Below are 7881 nucleotides of genomic sequence, written 5' to 3' on the forward strand. Positions count from 1 at the left end.
GCGGATACAAGTAACACAACCCGGCAAAAGGCACTCAGGCCATCGTATATATACCAAACGGAGGAAATGTACAAACTGGGGGCTTGAGCCCCAAAACAAAGTCCAAAAATGTTCAAAATGATAGTCCCAATGTACAAATGTACAAGACACAGCCAACAAACAAAAAAGCTACACAAAACTACTGCTGGGCGCCCTCCAACTCTGCAACTCTCGCCACAAGAGCGGCGATCTCGGCATCCCGAACCTCGAGCTCCCTCAACACGCGAGCTGTCTCCTCCCGAGACTGGGTCAACTCTCGCTCCAGCTCGCGGTCACCCTAAACGATAAATTGGCTCATGTCAATCAATTCAAGCAAAATTAGAAAATCAAAAATCAAAAATGGAAACAGGTGTAAGGTTCATACCTGACGACCTCGACCGCCGACAAGTGCCTCGACGGCAGTAGCTCGCAGCCGGTTGGCCACCCTCCACAACGCCACAAACCGAGACGGCGCAACCTGCATTTTCAAAAAGAAACTCTCAAACAATTGAACAAACTCAGCCAAATGTGTTCTTACACAAAGGATATATAAATTAGAGGCTCACCCTCCGAATCAGATGCTGCCAATCGTCCAGGCCAGCATCCGTCACGGCTACGTCAAAGTCACGCAGCTCGGAGATCGTCGTCCTCCCGGTCGCGTCGGTGTACTCGAGGGTCTCGGGGTACTCTGGGGGCTCGATGCCCGCCGCCTCAACCTCCTGCAAAGACAAATGGTTCTCATCAATCGATGATCTTTCATCATTCTCAAAAATCAAATCAAAAGGAAAAATAAAAGATACTCACCACTACCGGCCAGTACGCCAATCTCCCGTAAAGGAACGCCGAGTAGTCCTCACCAGGAAGAAGAAGGGCGTCACCACTGGCACCAGCCAAGTCCGCCTCCCTCTCGGCCTCAAAAGGCTCCCTAAACATCGTCCTGGGAGGATCGACGGGAACCGTCAACACGCCCCGCGAGCACTGACGAGCCAAGCGCTCGCCCAAGTACCACACAGGACCCATCGACGTCCTCAACAGCAGTCGGCCCGAGCTCCTAGGCCGAAGGACCTCAGCCACAAAAGGAGGCGCTCCAGCGTACTCCGCCCAAGGTCTGGGCACCCACTGTGACAAGATAAAAAGGATCATTCCTACGATCAACTTAAAAGCAAGTATAAGAAGCACGAGCAAATATAAGTAAGATACTCACGCTGCTCAGCTGAAGAGCGTTCACGTCCCGCCGGTTGACATTGTGAGAAGAACGCTTGCTCTTCGTCCGGCACATCACCCAATCCCTCACCACGGGATAGGCCCTCTCCAGCGGCTCCGTCCTCTTGGGCGCAAGGCTCGGGAAGTAGGAGTAAACCCACGCCTGTAAAGCAAAATAATCAATGACGATCTTCCGTAATTTGATAAAGAAAAGGAATTTACCTTGGTCTAAAGGTAGGTTCATACCTCCAGCAGTAGTCCAGGTCCGACAGCACCAGGAGAAGTCCCCTTCTCCATCAACTCCGGACGAACCATGGCCCTCATGAAGCGGATGAGGACCGCGAACCCAGCAGTGACCCAGTCCCAACGTCCTAGGGAACTCAGGTCAGAAAGGAAGGGAAGAAGCTTCGTCGACACCCTCTCGCCCTTGTCTCCGAGGTAAATCGAAGACAGAAACCACCAGAGCCACGGACGAGCCCTGCGCTCGGTTGACGGGGAGGAGGAGCCGTCTCCCTCCCATCAATCGTCACCGGCGCACGGGTCTTCCCCGCAAAGTAATCTCGAACGTAAGAACGGGTATCAAACCCGACATCAGAATGACCTTCGGCGACAAGTTCCAGCCGATCAATCTCCTCGCCTCGGCCGAGTCCGCCCTCATGGCAGTCTCCGGCCACACCACCTCCTCGGTCCCGCACGGCAGACCAGAAATCATGTCGTAGTCCTCCAGAGTGACTCCCACCTCACCAAAAGGCATGTGAAACGTCGAAGTCGTATCCCAGAATCGGTCCAAGAAAGCACGGACCAGGCTAAGGTTAGCCCGCAACTTCCTCTTCGCAATATCCCTCCAGACCTGAACCAAAGGACCGAACGCTCCACGCTCGATCATGGCCCTCTCCTCCGCCGACAGCCGCTCGTTGTGCTCCATCGCTGTCGTGTAACCCGAGAACGACCTGATGTTCCCGGCCTCCTATTATGATTTGAAACAAAGCTATCTTTAGTTTTGAATGAAATTTGAAAGAAATTTGGACAAAAAATGAATAGGGATGAGTAGTGAGTAGTAAATTCCTATTTACCAAACTCTTCACCGTCCTGTAGGACAGGTGACCCTCTGCAGCCCACACCAGGTGCCTACTCTCCCAAGTCTCAGCCCATACGGGAGCTCCTCTCAGCTGACGACCTCCTCGTCCGACGTTGGCCCGTCTCGGGGCCTCCTCCTCCTCAACGGCCTCCTCCTCCTGAGCCTCGTCCCCAGCAGCCATCACCGCAGCGGTGAAGGCCTTCTCCAAAGCCTCCTCGACAGTGGCGGCGTCGATCTCCATGGGAGCTCTCCCAGAAGTAGAAGCCTCATCACCTGCAACATTAAAGCAAATTTAGGCCGCATCACATGACGACAAGCCTTGGTTAAGGGATTTTCAAGCCTTCGGAAACCCTGAAACCGCTCTTTTTGCCATCCTTGGCCATATTCCCACCAACCCGACCACTCATGTGATAAATTGGGTCAAGTCAAGCCTAATTCGAAGCCTAATTCCGGGTTCGAGTCGAAATTTCGACAGCATTCCGCTATAATGGCGATTATGCCCTAGAAAAGTGCCCTGAAAAAGCTGTCACAAACCAAAATTCCGAGATGGTAGAAAGTTTACCCATCATTCAAGGATCCCAAATATCAAGTTTCATTACAAATGGCCATTCCTAAGGCTACTTTCGAAGCAATTTACGGCTCAGCTGTAAAACCGTCTCAAAATTCACTCAAAGGCTCAAAACTTGATGAAAATTCGAAACAAATACATGGTTATGTTCCTAACACTACCTACTATCCATTTCTAATGTCAATTTGACAAGGCAAATTCATTTGGGGGAAAAGCCCGAAATTTTCGATCGAAAGGGTCATAAACCCTAGGTTTTTCGGCTCAAAATTGGACAAATGTAGAAGATTAATGCAAGATTGAGACACATACCTCGATTAGTCATGATTAATGCGAGCTTTTGAATCAAACCTTGGCGGAAATGGTGAAGATTTGAGAGAGAAATGAGTGATTTGTGTTTCGAATAAAAATGAACAAAGCCTCCTGATTTTCGCGTTTTTACGCAGGAAAACCAAATTGGGGAATAGACGCAGCAGGCGCTGCGCCTCTTCCAAGAGACGCAGCTCTTGCTGCGCCTCTTCCTTTCGTTCCCTCTTTACGAATTTTCAAAAATTCGTTATGAGTTCGTTATTTGTGGGCCCATCTTTGGTGCGCCTCTTCCCCGATGTTATTTTCATTCTTTTGGTCCGTTTGGCGATTTTCTTTCGTTCCGGCCCGCATTTCCAAGCCCGCAGCAGACTGTTGCGTATTATTTATTCCTTCCAAGACCTTCTGCTTGTCGCAACGAGCATTATTTCCCTCACAGAATTCGACACACCTTCATTATGTCTCCAGCGAGAGTAAGCGGATATACTTTCCCTCTCATGACGAGAAGAATAATTCCCAATCGTGTCTCTAGCGAGAGTAAGCGGACGTACTGTCTCTCTCAAGACGTAAGGATTGACGATCTACCTAAGCAGATTTCCTCCCGCGGTTCCGCTTTGTGTCCTGCTACTCGCAATTATTTCCCGAAGACTACCCAAAGCAGTTTTCTCTCAGCAGTTCCCGCCTGTGTCCTGCTACTCACAATGTTTCTCGTTTCCCCGCGGAGTGCGACAAGGGTGTCGTTCTCCAGAAGTTCCCAAACCCAAAGCCTTCTTTCTTAGGTTCGTAAACCCGAAATTATGACTTTTTAACTATAGGATCCCAATCCTTTTAGGTTCATAAGCCTTCAAGTTCCCAAACCAATAGAGTTCCTATACCCAAGCTTTAGTTACCCTTAAGTTGAACTTACTTTAGGCCTCACTCCCACCGATGCTTTCCTTTAGGGTCCCACACCCTAGTACCAATCCTTATGTATCCTTTAGGTCTTACCCTTAGCTCCCATGCTTAACCTTAGCTCCTACGCACCTCCGGAAGCATCTCGAGAAAGAAGTCTCAGGTATGGTCTCTCCTTATGGCTGGCGAGCCTCCTTACGTAGTCTAATGGACTTTAAACGACCCTCCCCGATAGTCGACAGACTCTAAAATATTCCCGACGACAGGTCCTTGGTTCAGACCCCTTGAACCGCCTCGCGTCGCCATAGTCGTCAGGTTGTAATCTTCGATTGACCTGATGGCTATACTTTGACTTTCGCCTTGTCCAAGCCTCAGTCAAAGTGGGGGCTCTGTAGACACCTCGTTTCTACACCTTCCGCAAACCACCCGGTGATGATTGGGCCGCATGTTTGATACGCGGAACGATTTGTGACAGTTCGTAAGATTATCGTCAAGTGATTGCTCAAATATTAATGTTTACCTCTTAGTTGTCATCTACGTCCCGATACGGTCGTTTTGACAGTAATTAGAGTACATTCGGAGTCCGGGCCTAAAACCGTCTCCATTTTCTGATAACCGTTAAATCCCGAGTCAGAATGTTCTGGAATGTTCTGTATATTTCTATTCCATATTTCATAAATTTTATCTTTTAGTAAGCAATTTCCCGTAATATTCACATAAGATATTAAGGAAAACCGGATTATTTCCGTCCTACCATAACTCAAACACGGAAATCTTTCTTCAGCAGGAGGAAACCACTTGGGAACAGACGCAGCAGGTGTTGCGCCTTTTCCAAGAGACGCAGTGGTTGCTGCGCCTCTTCCCAGGCCCTTTTCAGAATGTTTCTCGTATCTTTTTCATATCTTTCCGAGATTCACTTCCAAAGAGTCTCCAAAACCCTAATTCCTTCACGTGATTAGTATAAATAGGAGCCTTCGCTCCTCATATTTCTCACACGAGTGTCCGCCCTTCTCTTCTCCCTTTGCATTCTAGACTTTGTTCTTACTTTTTGGCGTCTACGTGCTTGAACATTCGACCACGTAAGCTCGGATCTTTCTGAGTACCAGCCTCCCCGTTGCATGACCGACCAATTTGACCAACTACACCAATAATCAACTTAATTAATTAATCGTTTTCCTCTTACGAGGGCACTTTCTTTGCATTCGCGTCGAGCATCACTAATCGATATCTTAGTTCATCTCGTTTCGTCAACATGTAAGTCTGAGGGTGTAAATCTCTCTTTTTATTGTATTTATTTATTGTATCATCATCAATTGTAAGGTTTACGTCGAAAATACCATTAAAACCGATTTCTAAAACTATGCTTTAAAACCTCTTTTTACGGATTTCCAGTAGATAACCGTTGAGAAAGGACGCAAAGAATCGCTGCGCGCCTCTTGAAGGAGCACGCCTCTGCTGCGCCTCTTCGTGAGGTTGCCGCAGCTTCTCTTTCCTTTCTTCTTCGTTCGTCCTCTGTTATTCGTCAAAATTCTTTCTTTTGTTTCGTTTGTTTGTCAATTCTTCATCATAATTAATTCACATGTATATTATAATCATCATCCTTAACATGTTTTAATCATCACAAATCCGACTTAAATCCCTTATAATCCAATATTTGCGGGTTTTCGTCATTAAATTCAATTCCGGGTTGTAGAGAATCAATTCATCAATATTGGGTTTCTGGAATTCGTCTTTGATATAGTTTACATCTGCTTATTAGCATGTTCATCGTATATTCATCATTAATCCATCGTATCTAACTTAGTTAATTCAATTAATTTGTTTGACTCATTAATATTTTTCACTTCTGTCATTATTTCATCATGCATTAATCCGCTTAATTCCGTCTCATTCATATTTTACTGTTTTTATGACCCATTCATATGTTAAATAACATGCTAATCACTTTCATCCGAGTAAATTTCATTAATCGATCATTAAATTCACCAATTAACATTAACGGCTTGCAATTACGGCTTCACAGCCAGAACTGAGCCAAGGAACAGACGCAACGTCTGCTGCGCCTATTCCAAAGGACGCAGCTCTGCTGCGCCTGTTCCGGAGTTGAATTCTGCCTCTGAACTCCGTTGTTGCTTTGACCTAGTTTAACTAGTCTTCAATTAACTAACTATTAACCGAAGTATCACGCTAATTCCTGTTCGTTAGTTTATTTTATTCTTTTATTCTTTTTTTTCTCAAATTATCCGTTTTAAAAGGTATTTTCGACATAAATCGCCTATTCCTTTGTAATTATTGTAATTTTCATTATTGTATTTCTTTTGTTGTATTTCTTTTATTGTTTGTATGTTTTCACATGTAAATGAGCATTAAATCCCACTTCGACCCAATTGTTTGCTAAATTAATTGTCAACCGACTTAGTATTAATTCTCACATGCTAGGATTAAAACTTGGATGTTGCATTGCATGCATATAGCCGACGATATATCAAGTATGAATAACTTCCCTAATCATTAGTAGAGGCCGATATCGAGGCGGGCGGGATTAGGTGTTCGATCAAAAGAGCTTCCTAATACGTACCCTCACCCCTTACTCCAGATATCTGTGAACACCCGTGTTCATTGGCATCCACAAGAGTCATTCTAGACATAGGATGCTAAGGGTAACGATTGCTTAGTGTTCATGTCTCTACTTTGTGTCTTGACATGACACGAGGTACTCGAACGGTTCCAATTTCCCATAAAAATTGGTGGCGACTCCATACAAAATGCAAACGTTTGTTTCCCAAGCGCCCCCGTGGGCCCCCGCTGTCCACACCCACCCGAGCCCCGAGAGTTTCCAATAGTGCCCCGGCCATAGTCTGTGCTAGCCTAGCTTTGATGGCCACCTCTGGGACCCGATACTTGGGTTGTGGCGCCATTGCCACATGGTTAGCGGAGCGGTTGACCACTTTTGAGGCATCATCGGCCCTTACACCTTTGGCCCCGTCTCTACCTACCTTGGACCGAGAATACTTCCTCGACCAGAAACGGTTGAGAACCTTGGAGGGTGGTGGTTTGGCTTGGAGAGTATGGGGTATGAGTTGGATGAGGATACCTGACCCCGACCACCTTCCCGTGACTGAGCCCTTGACGGCGGCTGTAGTGGCAGCGGACTCCGATGATGAAGAGGAGGATCCTACGTGGTAGTATTACCTCATTTACGATTGTCTAATGGAGGTGATGCAAGAGCCGACTAAGAAGAAGCAGGCTAGACCCGAGGATAAGCAGCCTAGAGTGGGGAGGGGACCGAGACGGGTGAGGGAGAGTGTTGCTGAGACCCAGCCAGAGCAGCCTGTGCCTCCACAACATTAGTTTCCCAGCTATCCTTCGTTCTTCAGTCCTGAGATGCGGGTGAGCGAGCTTATGGAGAGGGTATCTGCCACTTTGACGCTCCGGAACCTACACGAGATGGCATATGTCTAGGGCATCGGGACCGCCTCGGCCCAACCGGTGTGGTGGAGAGGTGTTGGGGATGATAGTGGAGTCTTACACTCTTTCGGTGCGGATCCAACAACTTGGGGAGAACCTCAGAGTTACTCTTACGGTTGTTAGGCACCATGGCGAGTGGGAGGAGATTCTGGCACAGGTCCTACCACACTTGAGGGTACAGCTGGAGCGGGCACGTCTAGAGGAGGAGTTAGGGATGAGGAGATGGAGGAGCCGACCTTGGAGTGATGGTGTTCCTTTGTTTTATCTTTGTTTTCATGGATTTATAGTTAGTCGGTGCTTGTTGTGGTTGATACATTTGTTCTACTTTGGTTTGTATTTTGGCCATAAGGCC

General features: G+C 47.2%; 1 long non-coding RNA gene across 1 annotated transcript; it reads right to left on the minus strand.

The window, feature by feature from the left end:
• Positions 1-253: 253 nt before the first annotated feature.
• LOC141609032 (uncharacterized) lies at positions 254-672 on the minus strand. Its single transcript, XR_012527149.1, has 3 exons — positions 585-672; positions 404-496; positions 254-316 (listed from the first exon to the last, which is right to left on the minus strand). It is a non-coding gene; the product is annotated as an uncharacterized LOC141609032 (long non-coding RNA).
• Between the last annotated feature and the right edge of the window lie 7209 nt (positions 673-7881).

Source organism: Silene latifolia, chromosome 10 (genome assembly GCF_048544455.1).
Source record: "Silene latifolia isolate original U9 population chromosome 10, ASM4854445v1, whole genome shotgun sequence".
Lineage (NCBI taxonomy): Eukaryota > Viridiplantae > Streptophyta > Magnoliopsida > Caryophyllales > Caryophyllaceae > Silene > Silene latifolia.